The sequence below is a fragment of the Magallana gigas genome, chromosome 5 (assembly GCF_963853765.1).
Source record: "Magallana gigas chromosome 5, xbMagGiga1.1, whole genome shotgun sequence".
In the NCBI taxonomy this organism is placed as follows: Eukaryota; Metazoa; Mollusca; class Bivalvia; order Ostreida; family Ostreidae; genus Magallana; species Magallana gigas.
The window spans coordinates 52,658,034-52,675,921 of NC_088857.1; the positions used below are offsets into that span (position 1 = coordinate 52,658,034).

Sequence of the window (17,888 nt, forward strand, 5' to 3'; positions counted from 1 at the left end):
AAAGAGAAGATAGGATCTGGACAGACAGATCTTGGATGAACAGATGGATGGATGGACGGACAGACAGACTAATCACTATAGGACGCCAGCAGAGGGGGGCCCCAACTAGTGGTGCTGGCAGTGAATGCAGTCTGTGTTTGTACTGGTCATGTTTTGTAACTTGGAGCTGATGATGGTGCTGGTGTTGTCTGTCCTCACAAAAAATGAAGATTTTTTTGTACGTGCAGTAGCTTGGTGCTGCCAGGACAGATTTTAGTGTAGGAATCAAAGTCTTTACAAGACATTGAGATTTGTTGTGCCGAAGTTTGATGCTCAGGTGAGCACTTTTGGTGTTGGTACTGTCTGGCTTCACAAGTTTTTGTTGAAGCCTGGTGCTACTGCACCCTGTGTTTTCTTCATGTTTCACAAGACATGTACCGTAGTTTTGTTGTAGCTTGCAGGCTAGAAGTGTTGGTATCAGTGTCTGTCTTCACAAGACATGGAGATTTGTTATAGCTTAATGCTGGTGAAAGCAGTCTGTGTTTTGTACTCTCCATGTTTTAGAAGATGTGTAGATGTTTGTAGCTTACAAGATGCTGGTGAAAGCTTTCAGTGTTGGTATCAATGTCTGTCTTCACAAGACATGGAGATTTGTTGTAGCATGGTGCTGAGGATGGATTCTCCACACCCCTCTAACACAATATGTGTGGATCCAACAGCGAAGGAATGCTGTAATGATTTCTAACTATTTACAAAATCATTCCTCATGTAGTGAGGATTGTTTTAAATCTTAGCTCATTGAATGGATAAATCTTGTAATAATTTGTGCACATAAGAAATGAATTTCATTTCTAACTATGTTTTATGATAGAAGATAACTAAGGGCAGTTTAGGCTTATTTGAAAGCGTAAACTGTCCCAAGTTATATTATACTTATATAACTTTGGTAGAAATGAAATTCATTCTTATAATTCAATTTTCTACAACTAAATTTAAAAATTATGGTGCAAATATTTTAAAAACTTACACTGTACAAAATTAAAAATCAGACATCAAGCATATTATGAATAAACTTGCACATGCATCATACATTGTGATGTAGGCAAGCTATATATATTTGTTAGAGGAAATGTTTTAAGATTCACTTAAAGAGTATGATTGTGTAGAACATTATTATAAAAGGACCAACAGCGTCATTACTTAAGTGCACATATTAGCTTGAACCAATGTTAACAAGAAGATGCCGAGTCAGCATTTACTAGGACCATCTCCCTGGTGGCACGACCAGAACAACTGCCCAATGAATCAATCTTTGCTGGAGTCTATTCAATTATTGCTGAGTGGAAAACCATGAGCGGAAGAGCCAAAATAATCACAGGATCCAGTCAAATAATTTGAGAGTTTTAAGGGTTAATTAAATTTACATGTTGAATATTAATTGATCATTTAAACTAGATTAAGTATAAACATGAAAAAGAGCAACCACAAACAATGAATACAACATGGTAGGTTCTACTTTTCATTGCCCGACTACCAGGTCATATATATCATTGAATTGATTTCTAACAGTCTCTAAATGATGCGCATTTACACTTCTGTGGATACTAGATTTCATTCTTATGATAATAAAATAATGTTGCATGAACCTAAGCAAAGCCTGGTCTAATCCTCGATTACTCTTCTGTGATTAATAATCTCTGCTTTTTTGTCACTATAAAAAAGCAAGGGTTAAGTCAGAGGGGTATTGGATTAAGCCTGGTCAATTAACCTCTCTAACAGTTACATTGGTGGGCCTTTGATTGCAGATCCTTCCTTCATTTTCAGAATACATACAAATTAAAACAGTTCAATTAACACATGTATACTTAATAAGTATTACAGTAAAACTCGTTTAGTAAAAACACGGTTCTAACGAATTCTCGGATTTAATAAAGTTTTTAAGCCCCCGGTAAAATTCTTAACAAATCTTTGCAAATTTTACAGTTATAACAAATTAAAATCAGATATAAAGAATTTGAATAATAACAAATATTAACTCTTTTATAATGAATTTCCTTACAGTTTAAAAAGTTTTAATACCAAATAACATAAGTTTAAATGAATTTATTTTCATATGAATTTTCAATGCACAATCCGATTATTATTAAAAGTATCAAAGCAATGTATTTTTGTTTTAAGCCGCAATAAGCAAAAATTATAGTCTGGTGAAAGAAAATACGTATATAGATAATTTGCTATGGTAATTATTAGTAATTCATCATACTGATATAACGCATTATGTATATAATGAATTAAATTCATTGGTCCCTAGGACTTCGCAATAACCAAGTTTCACTGTACTTAAAAACACAAGAAGAAGATACCAATTTCATTGTCAGTGCAAGAACTGGAAAGTAATAATATGGATAAACCGGTACTTGCACTTGATACTGCAACCAATGGTTTCAGACATTCATGCCTGCAGTTCACTATATTACCTAGATGGTTTTAGACATTTATGCCTGCAGTTCACTATACATGTATTACCAATGGTTTTAGACATTCATACCTTCTCAGCCCTTTACTTTGGATCCTTATTTCACAGTGAGAACAACCTCACAAAGTCACTTCCAGTGATCCAGGCACCAGAATTTAACAGAAACCACCGTCCTCCAGAGTGAATCAACGACTCAAAATGAACAGAAATCCACCAAAATCAGACTTCTCTGTTACAGATGCTTATAGAAGTCAACTCCTTAATGACAGCTTCAATAATATTTGTGTGCCTTGTAATTAGCCCCTAATCTACCACTCAAAACAACAGGTACACATGCCACTGCTTCAATCTTTCTCTCTCTCCCTCCGACCCCCAAGTACCAGCCTGTGTTTCTACCCCCTAGTTGAGCTAAATATTTTGTTAAACTTGCTTCTTGGTGTGTGATGGCATCAGTAATTACCTTAAAGTTTGGAGTCACTTAATCCTTTGAATTTCCTCCTATCTAATGCAGTATTCTTTGATCATCATCTGAAAAGATACAGAGCACAACAAAGATGAAATAATTTGTTTGAATTAACTGGGACAGTCTTATCTTTAAGGGGTACAGAATCGCCAACACAGATACAGAAAACTCTGATCTTCACTGATAACTCCAAAATTAAAGTTGGGGTTATTTTGAGGCAATGTTTCCTTTCTCTTGATTGTATTGACTTCTGTGGGTCTCTCTAAGCCCCCCCCCCTTCCCCATCATGTTTGAATTGTAAGTTTATGACTCTAAACCTAGCATCAGAAAAGAGCATAGAAATCCCATGTCTGTGTGAAAGTTTGTCTGCGACAGTTATCATTTATCTCTGATTTATACAAGAAGATGGAAGCTGGCCAGGGACTAAATAACTTGTTTACAAGTGCCCAGCAATCAGGAATGCCAATCCTGATTTATAGGAATGTGGTCCATGTTAATTGGGGAATTTTCCCAGTTATCAAACTTCTTAGACCAGATTTGACCCTTTCACCAATTCCAATGACTTTCATAATTAGCTAGGTCTCATGTTTCTGCAAGTCAATCATTTGATTATGATTCAGAAAAAGAAATGTCCCATTAACAAGCACGGGAATTTGATCTGATTATATAAAGTACATGTATGAATCCATAATTATATATACACATGTAATAGTACAATGAACATAATTTTCCAGTGTTCTTGACATAAATTTGACAGAGTTGTCTTCCCTATCTAGAAAAAATGCAATTCTTTTACAAAAGATTATCCATAAATTGTCAAAATCTGCAACCATACTTTAATGTTAAACTGTCACGATTCTATGCTATTCATCACAGAATACATGTACAATAAAAATCTACCAACTTACCGGGTAATCCACACAAGCAAATTTAAAAACTCAAAAAAACTCATCATGGCCAATTTTAAAATGTAACATCATATAATTTTATCCAGATGAGAAGAATTCTAAGAAAACTAAAACTCTCTCTTTTGTGTGAAGACTCCAAGACAGGTTCTGAAGTTTACATGTCAAATAAAACTATAATCTTGATTCCACTATTATCACATCTTCAGAAGATCAGCTGAATGTCTCTGTTAAACATATTATAAAAAAGTATAACAGAGAGCACTACATTAAATACACTAAGGAATTGAACAAGTCTAGCCTGAGAGAATTATAAACGATGATATACTTCAATGATATTTAGGCAATCAGCAAATTTTTGTGCCATCAATTTCATTTAATGTCATATGATAAGATTTGATATGCTGATAATATGCAAAAATTCAAAGTTTCAGATCAAAGTATTTATATATATACTCAATATTTCAAATTCGATTCAATACAACCAGTATCAAACAAGACCATTTCTATCTTTAAAAAATTACGTGATCTGAGATAACTTCTCAATCTCAAAATGTGAGATATTTCAACAAATCGCTAAAAACAAGAAATGGTTGCTTTCCACATCTTGCCTCTTAACCCAAAAACCCAGTTATACCAAGATATATGCAGACATGTAAAAACCCCAAGACAATAAGACTAAAATTATTCACTTTAAAATTGTCAAGACATTATAATATACTGGTTTAATTAGTCTTTATTTAGTGAAAAAAATTATTTGATTTCCATCTTGTCTTTTTCAGCTAGCATATAAGGCAATGCTATGAACTCTATATTTATCAAGATACAGTAACTAAAATGATAATAAAAGCTGATATAGACTGATAAATGCTAAATGCTGTCAACAAGAATATCAGGTACTATACATACCATCATGTTGACAACACCAATCCCCATTTCCTTACCTGGATGTCGTAATGATTAAAGTCCAACACAAATAAATTAATCTCAGCTCATTTGCTTAAGTGTAAAAAACCCAAGTAAATGTTTATTTGTTTATCTATCACTGATTTAACTAAAACAATCAGGCAAGGAAGAGATCATTAAAGCATTAAGTACACACGAATGAATTTCAATGACGTGCGGTATTAATAAAAAATTCCTCTGCCAGATGTTTTATGGAAAGCTCTTTAAGTGCTGATTAGATTAATGTAATTAAAAATTCCACTTTTATTCATATTTAAAGACCCCGGAAGAAATTCTTATGATAATTGATGCAAGATGGAGAAATAACAAGGGAGATATTAAAAGATCACATGAAAGATAGCAGAAGTTAAAACTATGTGTAAAAACTGCAGAGTACAAAGCCAGAGCATGAATGCACAAGATGTTTGTCAGGTCTTGTGGGAGCAAAGCATTCATTGCATAATATACAGTCTGTCTTGATTGAGCAATTAGTTCCTCATCTGGGGCTAAATCTGTAACACCCTTAGCTCGCAAACAAAATTCTCTTCATCTTGAAATTAGAGCACATAATTAGACTGCAAAAGGCTCTTACAAATCAACTGAAAACAAATTGCTTTTATTGGATAATACCTGCCGTACAATGTATGTATCTGACAGGTATTTCACATGTCCATCTGTAAAGTATAGCACACATACATTCTGGCAACTATTTAGGGTATCACAAAACACTAGAATGAGATGTGATATCATTAAATGTCTTCAATTTGATTTATAAGCACCTTGCAATCCTGATAGAATTCCATTTAGTGATCATCCTAAAAATTCTACAACATCCATCCCATATTGACATATTTTGATACATACATGTACATTCTCCTGCATTTTGTAATAAACCCCATTCCAGTCACTAAGAATATTAAAACAGTACAGCACAGCTAGCACACTTTGGACAATGGATTTCAAGATTTTGCAGAATTCACCGGATTTAAAGACACACATGGACAATAAACTACTACACTTCAGTTTTACCTGAGAGTCACTGTGACCTGAAGAGGACACACCTGGATACAGAATGCTAGGTCTCACCTGAGAGGTGCCAAGCTGTACCTAAGCCCTGTAGATTACAAGCCTTTATGGCCTTATAATCATCAACTTCCTCTTGTCCATACAAAGTCCATTGGAATTAATCCTGATGTTTAATTATATGTGGACCCCTGCCTCCAGCACACAGAGATGTGACACATCAAGATTCCATGTACCCCCCCAGGCTTCACACCTGAGACAGGTACAAATTGCATCTGATAAAATCCTTTATTACAACTCTATTAGAATTATAGACTCCAAGATCAAACTCTATCCTTAGGATGGATTCGTGATCTTTCCCGATCTTACATGTAGTGTAAGAAACCTGTTCTTAGACTATATAATTCCACACCACTTGATAGAGACGAATGAAACAACAATGAAATTGTTTCCCTAGAGTTCTTACCTGGGAAAGGTTTGTAAAATGCACTTGAGGAATTTCCCAATACACACACAACAGATAACTCTGGTCCTGGTTCTTTGACATTCACAAAACACTGAAGTCTCTGGGAGGGTCACAAACCAGGCTCAATATAAACAGTACCTTATACAATGCCTAGTTACTTCTTCAATTCGCCAATTGTTTCATTGTAGACTTTTTCCCGGTATGAATGGTACGACCAGTGACTAGAATCATGTGCTATTGACACTCTAACATAAATGTTTATCAATAGAAATACAGGTGTTATAACAATCACTGATAAAATAGCAATGAACCTGTAACATTGTTCACATGGTGAAGCCACTTAATGATAAAATGTCAAGCAAACACAACATATGGAACAAAATTCTTTGATATTTGATCATAACATTGTGAACATGTTCTATCAGTATCTACTAGGGGAAGCTAAAGAATTTCCTGACAAATGACAGGCAGCTCTAACTATACAGCTATAAGCTGTATGTGTTCTGTAGAATGATGGAGAGCTCATTATATATTGAGTGACACCTAACAATTCTACTGTCTACTTGAGTGTACTTCTGACATAACATGCCTGAAATGCACTGCATAGCCTGAACATACAAATTCAGGGACCTGGCAAACCTTGTAAAAATTAAAATAGGCATTGTAATTTTCGGAAAGAGTGATGCACTAGCAGCTTACATACAATTTGTATTAGGTATCAGATACAGGTATAAAAGCACCTTTTCTGAAAGAGTGAGTGTCTATACCGGTATATATTTTGTGATATCATCAAGCCAACCCTGTTATTTAGATTTGCATAAAAGTCATCCCCTAGAGTCCACAGTTCCACTCATGAACTGCACAAGTCAACCTTAACAAAATTAGTATCGAATATTACACCTGTTCAATTCATTCTTTGAACAGGTGAACACTTGATACTCTCACATCTGATCCAGCCAAGCCAGTTCATTATCTGCAGCAATAGATATGCAAGTTAATTACAAGAAACAATTAGTCTTAGAGAAAATTATTAGCCCTACCTTAAGTCAGCCTAGTTCAAATTTCAAACTCAGCTTAATGCGTCTGCTGGTTACCCTCAATTATCTATTGTTTTAACAACAATATCAATGTGGGCAGCACTTTCAGATGAAATCTGCGATAACATTCTAAAGGAGGTAAAAACTCCACAATGAAGAAAACAGAAAATATAATCATCCCCCATGCTGGTTATTTAAATTTTTGTCAATCATTGCCAAGCTATGAAACCTGTTTAGGAGACAGGTAAATAGGCGTCGTGAATGAACTGACGTTTTCCCTATGTAATCATAGCTGAAATTTCAGTCTAGCGTAGGATTAACTGCTTATAATCATAATCCTGTAAAAGAAATCAAACTATCAAACACTGGCATATGATAACTTACTCTAATTATCATTGATGGAATTATCATAAATAGATCTTATTCAAATTTGTGTTTACAAGGAGTGGAAGAAATCCAACAACTTTTAAAACTACTAATTTTTTCTTGGGATATTGTAATTTATGCCATTTCTAGGCCCATGATGTGTTAACATGAAGAGAAATAGGACACCTTTTATGACTTCTATCTCAGCTGTGAATCCTTTAGTCTTTGTTGAAAAAGAGTCTTCCTTTGATCGTGGCCTTTGTACTTACAGAGATTTTGACAGTCCCTCGAGCAAGCACCCCCGTCACACTGTAAGAGTTGAGAAGATTACATATTTAAGAAAACATGTTTCTTGAGGAGATTTTTTCTCATATGCACCTGGCAAGATGTACCTCTGTATTTTTGTGGTTTTTGTGGTGATAATTCTTGCATTTTAAATTCAGTGAGAAATTATGCATGAATTTTGTCTCGTCTGGTTTTACGAAAGATAACAAAAAACCAAAAACCAAGGCAACACTTTTTACAGTTGTTACAGCAAATGTTTTATTCCAACAGAAAAAACCTAATATAAAATTCTTCCCAAATTCTTCCAAATTATAATAGCCTAAAATTATTCATCTACAACTAAAATAGCCATACACTGGTAAGATATAGCCGATGTTTCATGATGATTAAATAGCTGGATTCTGACACCGCCATGTCAGCACGAGTAAATCCGAGAATTTAACAGCTCGACTGCACACTCTTAATCTCCATATATATTATTAAATACAGAGATAACCCAGAAATGGAATTGTCACAATTATTATTTCTTTGTGAGATTTTAATAAAGGGTATCTTTTTCAACCCTGAAATATTAACCCATTTTATTTTCTTCTTGTTAGCATCTTCATTTCAATGAAGGTTTGAAATGCCCTCCATTTTAAACTGCTTTATAGTGAAGGACATATGCATTAAATGAAAAAATAGTTACACCTGTATATACCAGAAGCACAAAACCTTTCCCCCATGTACATTTGATAGTAAAATATTTCAAGGGTGGAGTTTTGAAACTCAAATGCAATTCCTTCCCAAATATTAAGTCAATGTCTACAAATATTGACGCACCCACCCAATTTGTCTGCATTTCTTTTGTTGTACATTCTATCAGACCTCAAAACCAGTTAGGAAAATGCATATTTGTACAGTGAAAGAGTTTTAATATAATGGTCAATGAATGAAAGCTTTTCAATGAAGTGGCAAATAAAAAAAAAATTAATAGTAGCAAATCAAATGTCTGACATTTCTTTGGAGAACTGAAACTGAATTAAATTACAGATTAATGGATCTAAAGGACTATACTGTCTGCATGGAAGGCCTTGGTGCTAATGGGCAGTGAAGCACTCAACTTTTCAAATACACACAAAAAATAAAAAACAACCAAAGAAAAGCCCAAAACATCATGATTTGTACCGCAAAATGATTTCCATCAATAAAACTGACAGAAAATATTCCTACCAATAAGTCAAAATTAATTCACAGTTTCATTTAGTCAACAGCATGTATCATATAAATAAGTTTTCATTTCTCATATATTATATATTTCTTTCAAGAATGCATTGATTGGCACCAGAGGAATTTGGTATCTGTTCAATTATCACCTAAAAGAAATACATAAGATATTCAATATAGCTGCAGCAAGTTATAATACAACAACTCATTAACTCTTTGTAACATGTCAATTAAATGCTTTTACACTTATCAATAAAAAAATACCTCGACTGTACATGCAGTCAAAAGACCACACCAAATACAGAACTCTACTTACATGCGATGTCTGCTCGTAATCTCCACTGAATGATGTGTAAAATACCTAATACCCCAGATCTGCAGACAGATTACTGGTACACATTCACCTGTGGACAGGTAACACATATCTGGGGGCTCAGGTGATAGAGACTGAGATACAGAACAAATCGTCTGTGTGGATTACAAACGAGGAATTACTGCTGTTGTTTGAAGCATCCACTGTCCATATAAATTATAAAAGAAGATGTCTTGAAAACAGCTTTGACCTTCCTGGAATCTATAAATAGATTACTACAGTAACTTGATGACCATCAACGTGACTGAATTTTTCATCAGAAAAAGCAATCCTCACAAAGCAAAATAAGGCATTTTGTAATGGAAAGAGAATTACGTAACATGTACTGTTTTCATTATTCCTGTTTCCCTTTTTTAGCAAGTTTATATAGCAAGTTTGATGATAATCTTGAAGGCTTGAAGATTTGTTTAAGCCTTCATTCTGAACACTCGATCTCTATAAGAATTGTGCACTCCTAAAGACAAAGCAAGTGTCTTGTTTCTCTGCAAGTGTAAATTGGTTCCTAGGAAAGAGAAACTTAAACAAGGGGCTCAGAGGCCATATCGCTCACCTGATCAACACTAGCCTTAACTGATCAGAAGAGCTTTGGAAAATCCTCAGAGTTACATGAAATACAAAATATCTAGACAACTTCACTATTGCAATTTAAAAAATTAACCTCTCTCCCATTTATAGTCCTACCCTAACCAACAGATCATGATTTTGAAAAAAACTGAATCAACACTACCTTATGATGCTTCAGTTTTTCCGGGCAAATGGTTTTTGAGAAGATTTTTAAAGATTTTTTTTCCATATATTCCTATGTCAAAATTTGACCTCTGTTGTATCCCCAACCTCCCCCAAGGAATCATGATTTGAGCAAACTTGAATCTACACCACCTGAGGATGCTTCCATTATGGAAGTTCCATATAACTTACAGCTTTTCTAGCAAAATGAATTTTGAGAAGAAGATTTTTAAATATTTTTCTCTCTAGTATATACTCTTAATATGTAAAAATTCCACCACCATCCCTCCCATTGTGGCTTCACCTTACTTTACTGTTCATGATTTAAACAAAATTGAAACTACACTACCTAAGGAGGCTTCTACACAACTTTCAGCTTCTCTGACTGAAAGATTTTTGAAAAAATACCATTAAATTTCAATAATTTTAAATTATTTTCCCTATTTAAAAGGGACATTTATTTGAACACCTTTCCCCCAAGGATGCTTTGTGCCAAGTTTGGTTGTGGAGAAAAAAATGAAAATGTGAAAAGTTTATGACAACAACAACATTACGACAGACAAACTTTGATCAGAAAAGCTCACTTGAGCCTTCAGCTCAGGTGAGCTATCATTTTGAAAGATATTCACTCCATTCAAAACTTAAGCTTTGCATTTTCTGTTTTGTAATAGCCTGTGTGTGTGTGTGTGTGGGGGGGGGGGGGGTGTCGGGGGAGGCATGAGCCAAAGTCACTTTATTAAACACTATTTGAAAACCCCTATCAATGGATCTTGGTAAAAATCAATCATATTAACATATTTATAATGAAACATTTTTAATAATTAATGCACAATTCTTGAATAATTTAGTTCCAAAAGTACTCCAATTACTAGTTCTTATTCAAGCCAGCACATTCTACCTATAACAATTTTTTGCAGAAATAGTAAAATAATTCTACAATGTAGGGAATTGTCATTATTGCTTTATCAATATGACTTCTTAAACTGAGACTAGAAGTACATATTTATAAAAATATGCAAATTCAAGTCTTTTTCCCATTAGGATGAACTATTAAGTCACACAAACACCATCTGACAAAAATTCTTATAAATCATTATATTTATTCTCATTCATTTATATTCTTTACATATAACTCAAGAATATATTACATCTTTAACAGTAAGTGACTGTGCAAGGTTCATGGAGAGTGGTTTTAGCAATTTGACACCCCATGACTTTCTTGTGCAGACAGCCAAGACTTGAATTATGCAGACATGCAGGGACCTGACAGTAACAGTCCTGGGCCATTCCTATAGACCCCCCAGTCAATGATGGATGGTGCATACCCCAGTCTGACCCCTCATTCATCATCCTGTCACATAGCCGGCCACCAGCACTCAAATTAATGGAAAGAAAACAATGATATGTCGGGGTAGAACAGTCTTCGTTTTACAAATTTATTTTTCTTAAAACTTGACTTGCACAGAATCCTCTGAATACAAAACAAACCCCAAGGTAACTAAATATGACCCCGTAAAAGACAAGAGCAGTATTGTTAGAATCTCTCCTTACACCGATAGCAAACATGTGAATTTGATCTGTTTATATTTACTGACAGGAAAAACAAATGAGAGGTTTACATTATGCATAGATGATACAGTACTAAATGCATAGGTCTGTTGTTTCAAAACATAACTTAGAGCAAACTTTAAATAATTAAAAAAGAATATTGACTTTAAATACTTTGGGATTTGAACACATGATCCCACCTTCAAAGTTATTAAAGCCATATAACCAGCAAAAGTATCTGAATTTATTGATCAGACAATTTCACTGTCAAGGACAAGTCTGCACTACTGTAGATTCCTTATTTTACTTTATTCCGCAATTCAATTGTTTTGCATCAAATCGCGAGAGGATAAAATCTAGAACGTCGAATCATTTTCATAATTCCAAACAGTTTACATCCGTCAAAAAAATAAAAGCGAGATTTTAAAATCTGCAAGATGTGCTTATTGCAATTTTACGTGGATAATTCCTCGTATTTAATTATGAATTTACAGTATTCTTACAAGGTACAGATTCACTATCATTTGTAAAGGACAAGTTTGTACAATATTAACAATACAGGTAAATATATAATACTGTCACTTGTCAAATGTGGATATCCAAAGAAAGAAACAAATAACTGTCAGTTGACTAGTAAAATCTGAATATATATAGAGACGTAATAAAATTGCCAATTAGTTGGCTAATAACACAGAAAGTATTGGTATTGACTAGATAGGATTGTCGTCAGTTGTCTAATACCACGGACTTATCAAATATTGGTACAAACAATTAGTGGTCTAATAAAACTAGCTACTGGTAGTCTAGTCTTAGTACAGACAATCAGTAGTCTAATACAACTGGCTAGTTTAAGTACAGACAATCCGTAGTCTAATACCATTAGCTAGTCTAGTCTAAGAACAGATAATCAGTAGTCTAATACCACTGCCTAGACTACCGGTAGTCTGAATACAGACAATTAGTAATCTAATATACAACAGGCTAGTCAAGATAGGTGATAAGAAAAGATAAAAATCACTGTCAGTTGTTTAATACCCCAAACAGGCTGGGATACACAAAATAAATGTGTGTCAGAAGTCAAATACTACAAACTTGTCACCCCTGTGAATTGACATGACTTCTGTTGGTCTTCCAATATATTATTTGTTGGTCAGGCCTTAGAATAAATACTTACAGCAACAACTTATAATTCCACAAGGATTTCAACAAATTTTGCCAAAAATGACACATAGTGCATAACACCAATAAACTTTAAAATGAATCAGGGACCCAGATAGGCACTCTCCTCATTAGCTTCTTAGTCATGTATTGATTGTGTAAACCTCTCAGAGTTCCCTGTTTCAGGCTACAGGCAGGGCTTAAGACGGGAAGTCTTGTTGAAAATATAAAAAAGTAATTTATAATGGCTGAAGCTTTCATTCAGTGTCATATTCTGGTTCTACACAGACTTCCGTATGGTACTATTTCCTGGTCACTCACAAAATGAAGTCTCATCCGACCCATTCACTTCATAAACTGTGCACTAGCTGATTTTTTAATCTTTCTTAATCTCATTAATTAAATTATTCCAAATGTCAAATTTTAATTCTAATTATTTTTTCTAAAACTACAGCATGTTATCATTGGTCACATCACATTAGTGTTGCTCTAGATTTTGGACAGTTATTTAATGTGTAAACTTCCCATTTCCTCAAGATAACGTCTTTAATCTTCTGATGTTCCAACTAAGACTCAATCCAATGCTGAACAGAAGAATGATGTTATCAGAGTAACACTGACATTGTCCCAGCCTCTGAATGAAATGTTATTCTGACTGAAATCATGCCGTCATGAAATGCCAATTGCATAACACTCTTTACAATCCAATAATCATTAAACTGTATAAAAGCTGAGCTTTTCAGGAGGAAGAAGTGGGATGAAATGGGATGATCCCCATCTGTCCATATTGACTGAAGTGCAGTTGGGTTTTTTTCCCTAACTAGATATGATGATAACGAAAGATATTTTACACTACACAAATTATTAATAATATGTCATTAGTGTACAGAATCTGATTCGAATTATATGATAACAATCAATGAGGCAAAATGGTATCTTTAATTCTTAAAATGGCATGAGCAAAAGTTTAAATTCTGCATCATGATTATAAATCTAAAAACTACCGGTACACATTTTTTACAAGAAAGCTGTTGATAATAATTTAATATGTATAAAAATCTTCGTTATCACATGGGTCTGTCAGGTCTAAGGATATACCAGTACCTTATCAGGAGAGGCATTACCTTTAATTACAGACACAGAATTCTCCATGCATCAGGGTATTTGTTACATATAGTCAGCCATGACCCGAGGTTACCCAAGCTCTCATAGAGACTAGTTCCAGAGGAATGAAGGAATCTTTTCCACCAGATAACACACAGCATCCCCAGCAGTGGTCAATAAACTCATTACAACCCCCTCCCCTCAGCAATACATCTCGGCACCATTCCTCATCCTTACCTTTAATTAGATTTACAGCAGTTTGCCAAGATAATAAAGCTATTGTATATCCATTGATAATTCAAAGAGCAATTCATTCACCTGGTTCCCAAACAGACCCTAGTACACAGATTTATGATACCTACACTAGTTCAATGCATTTTATTTTATTCCTAATAATATGCAAAACGTTTTCATTTTGGAAATTCCAAATGTCTCGAGTAAAATATTTCCTACTGCATGTATTAATAGATTTCATACTTACATAACAAATAAAATCTTCACACACACTCCCTCAAGGCAAACCTGTTAAAATAGTTTCGTTGGTTTCTTCTGTTACAGTGTTCCACAAGAAAACAGAGAAGACCATGCTGTCTGCTATACTATAACAGACTTCAGTGGGAGACCCGAGGCAATGCAACTCACTGGTAATTACTGCATCAGATGACAACCAGAACGAGATGCCAAGCTGGGGAGGAGGGGGGTGGGGGCATTTAATGGATCCTTCAAGGGCTCAGGCTCTAACAAAACTTATTTATAAGCTCACAGTTCAAACGGAATGGTTAAAAATCTATGAATCTGTAACATGTTGGAAATTGTTGAAATACTGCACAATACAGAAGTGTGCATGATCAAGTTGGACAAACAATAACAATAGATTAACGAAGGGAAATCGTTCCAAACACAACAATACTCTCTAATTACTATACCATTACTTACCCAATGCATGTTGGGAGGCTAATAGTCTGTCTCCCAGTCACACTGCAAAAAAAAAAAAATTTGCGAAATACTGTACCATTACATCAAAGGCAAACAACATTTCATATTACAAAGTCTTAAGTCTTGCTGCCAAATTAAACAAATTATACAAACATTTTTCAACACTGACCTAACATATGAACTTAACAATGGTTTAAAAAAAATACTGACATGAAAAAAATTGGACAAAGGTAAGGAATTATGTGGTCAGTTTAATTAATTACCGTCAGGGCAAGTTAATCAGATAGACTCCAAAGCTATTAACCACAGAGGTCTCGCCAACTTAAGCTGCTCACAGTCTGCGAGATTTAAATGAGGACAGATTTCTTTTTTCCTTACTTTTTCACTGTTTTCATGTACATTATCTTTTAAACTTATGATAAGCTGGTTTCATGGGATGCTTACAAATTGGCGTAGTGTAAAGCTAGGCTGGATAAATCCACAGCATCTGTGTTTGTAATGGGAGAGTGGGTATCTTTAATACAGACATAAATATCCAAACAGTTCTCAGTACATTCTTTTCATTGATATAACTTAATGATATAAATCTATGTTGTATGGAGGTTTTTCAATGCCATCTATTTTCTTCATTATCACATAGAGTAACACTTTTAACTAATCTTGTTTTCAGTAATTTTTTACTATTCATGATGCAGATGATTAATAAAGAAAGTTAATTAATAGTCATCTAAACAGTGGGGGGGGGGGGATGGACAGTATACAAAGAAAAATTTTCAACCAAATCATTTTTCATTTTACATAAATAATATAAGGCTAACTGTTCAACAACATGTTTGGCCCTTACAGCAGTAATAAAGCCAGAGTGTGGGTCACCATTACACTCCAGGATTACCATAGAGAACTTCAAATATATTGTTTTCCAACCGAGTGCTGTTTCTTATTTGCTACACATCATACATGTATCAGTAAACCCCAATAGGAATAGATAATTCTTTTTTATAAAGATAAAGAATGGCTATTTGCTTCAAGATTACAATTTTGTTTAAATGTGACATCACTAGCAAGCATATTCTTTAAAATTCACTTCAATAGGACGGCATCATGATCACAAATTAACATAAACATATACAGAGGTTTGTGACCCAACAAAATATCATATCTTTTGCTGGTAAGTCTGGTTTTGAACAATATCTTCAATGTACAAGTACTGGTAATGGTTTGCAAACATTAGGGACATAAAGTTTATTGTCTTTTTCAGATTTTACGAAAGTTTATTGATATGACACATGATAAAATGCTTCATGATAGCTGGAAGGGATCATTAATTAATTACTTTATGAATGACATCAAGTCAAAGATTTCTCATAAGAATTAATATTAGGCCTAGTTAAATCAAGTCCAAACCAGACTGTATTAAAACTGTTAAAACAGCCATGTGCATTTCAATTGTTGCCATGTGTCTCCAAAGTGTTTACATCTATATATCATTTTGCAATCTAATATTAAATGTTTGCAGTTTCACACTGAAACTTTTAAAGATTTGTACAATATATAGAATATTATTTGAAATTTTTTCATGTAAAAAAACAAACCACAAAGCAGGAAAAAACCACTTCAACGACACCGGCAATTGTCACAGCAAGGCTATAATGTGACTGGTTCATGTACATTTGTTCACAGTACCACAAAACTATGCCACTAAAAATTATTGATAACATTTACAAATCTGACCTGGACATTAGTCTGTCCAAGCTTGACCCTTTGGACAGTTTAGCAGCCAGTGGCGTAGCTACCACGTATGCTTATATGCCTGAGCATACACATCATTTGGGAGAAAGGAAGAATCTCAGTAATAAAATTAAAAAAATAAAAAATAAAATAAAAAAGAATGCAAGTATTAAGGTCCATACTTAGTTATTCCATCAACACGTTTCCGTCACCCTGTCCTATTTTATTCAGAATCAATGCTAAACAAGGACTAAAGCAAGATTTATTTTGCATTTGAACTTAGTTTTACACATCATTTTAAATTTCCCCTATAGAATATCACAGCTTTATTGAGATATTCATTAACATAAACTAGGTGAAAATGAACTTAATAATAAAAGCTTTGAGTGGGTCAAAAACAAACGTCAACAAAATTTTCTTCTTTTTAGCTTTTAATAAGTTTTGTAATTTTATTTTATGCCTAAACTATAACCAAAACAATTTTAACTGCCTAAAAATATGCTTAAATAGTGAGCATTCCTTTCAATTTCTGCGATGATTTTTTGTGTTAAAAATCGTCAGAATCCAATGACCATGAGCTTCCGGGGCCTTCGTCCCCTGGGCCCTCATCAGGCTTCGCCCTGGACTCATTGGGGGCCTCATGGCGGCCCCAACACCCCCTGCTTATTACAAGCATGCACTTCGTTTCTTGTCTAGCTACACCACTGGCAGCTGTGTACACCCAAAATCATGTATCAATCCCGTTTAAATTTGCCACAAAACATCGATGTTCAGTTGTGGTTAATGGAATTATGAGTAAACATAGGCGTCGGAACCGGGGGGGCTAGGGGGGGCTTAGCCCCCCCACTTTTTTTGCAAAGTTATACCTAACCATTAGAAACATAGTATGATAGAGGGTTCAGCCCCCCCACTTTTTCTCGCAGGAAAGACTATTGTTCCTAATTTACCTTGAAAGATTGAGAGGTTAGATTCAGAAGGATACTAGCCCCCCCCCCCCCCCCCCCCCCACGGAATAGGAATTCAGGATTTGAGAAAAAAAATTTTGGAAGTAAATTTTTTTTTTTTTGGAAGTATAGGTAAACTCCCCCCCCCCCCCCCCCCCACCGGATTTAGGATTTCCATGATTTTGGGAATTACTTTTTTCTCAATATTTCTGAGATTAGT

At 34.4% G+C, this 17,888-nt stretch overlaps 1 protein-coding gene across 10 annotated transcripts in view; it reads right to left on the minus strand.

Moving 5' to 3' along the window:
- The window catches only part of LOC105325510 (solute carrier organic anion transporter family member 4A1), a 39,778-nt gene extending 24,747 nt beyond the window's left edge, over window positions 1-15,031 (minus strand). The window contains exons 1-3 of one of the 10 annotated variants that reach the window (XM_066086376.1): window positions 9,468-9,679; window positions 7,847-7,969; window positions 2,916-2,983 (exon numbers count right to left, since the gene is read on the minus strand). The gene's annotated coding sequence lies outside the window, so the exon portion shown is untranslated. Of the gene's footprint in view, window positions 1-2,527; window positions 2,791-2,915; window positions 2,984-5,632; window positions 5,817-5,854; window positions 5,934-6,257; window positions 6,514-7,297; window positions 7,612-7,846; window positions 7,970-9,467; window positions 9,680-12,972; window positions 13,563-14,541; window positions 14,660-14,996 lie in introns of those variants that run through there. The other 9 variants (XM_066086378.1, XM_066086381.1, XM_066086380.1 and 6 more) reach the window with 9 other exon arrangements.
- Between the last annotated feature and the right edge of the window lie 2,857 nt (window positions 15,032-17,888).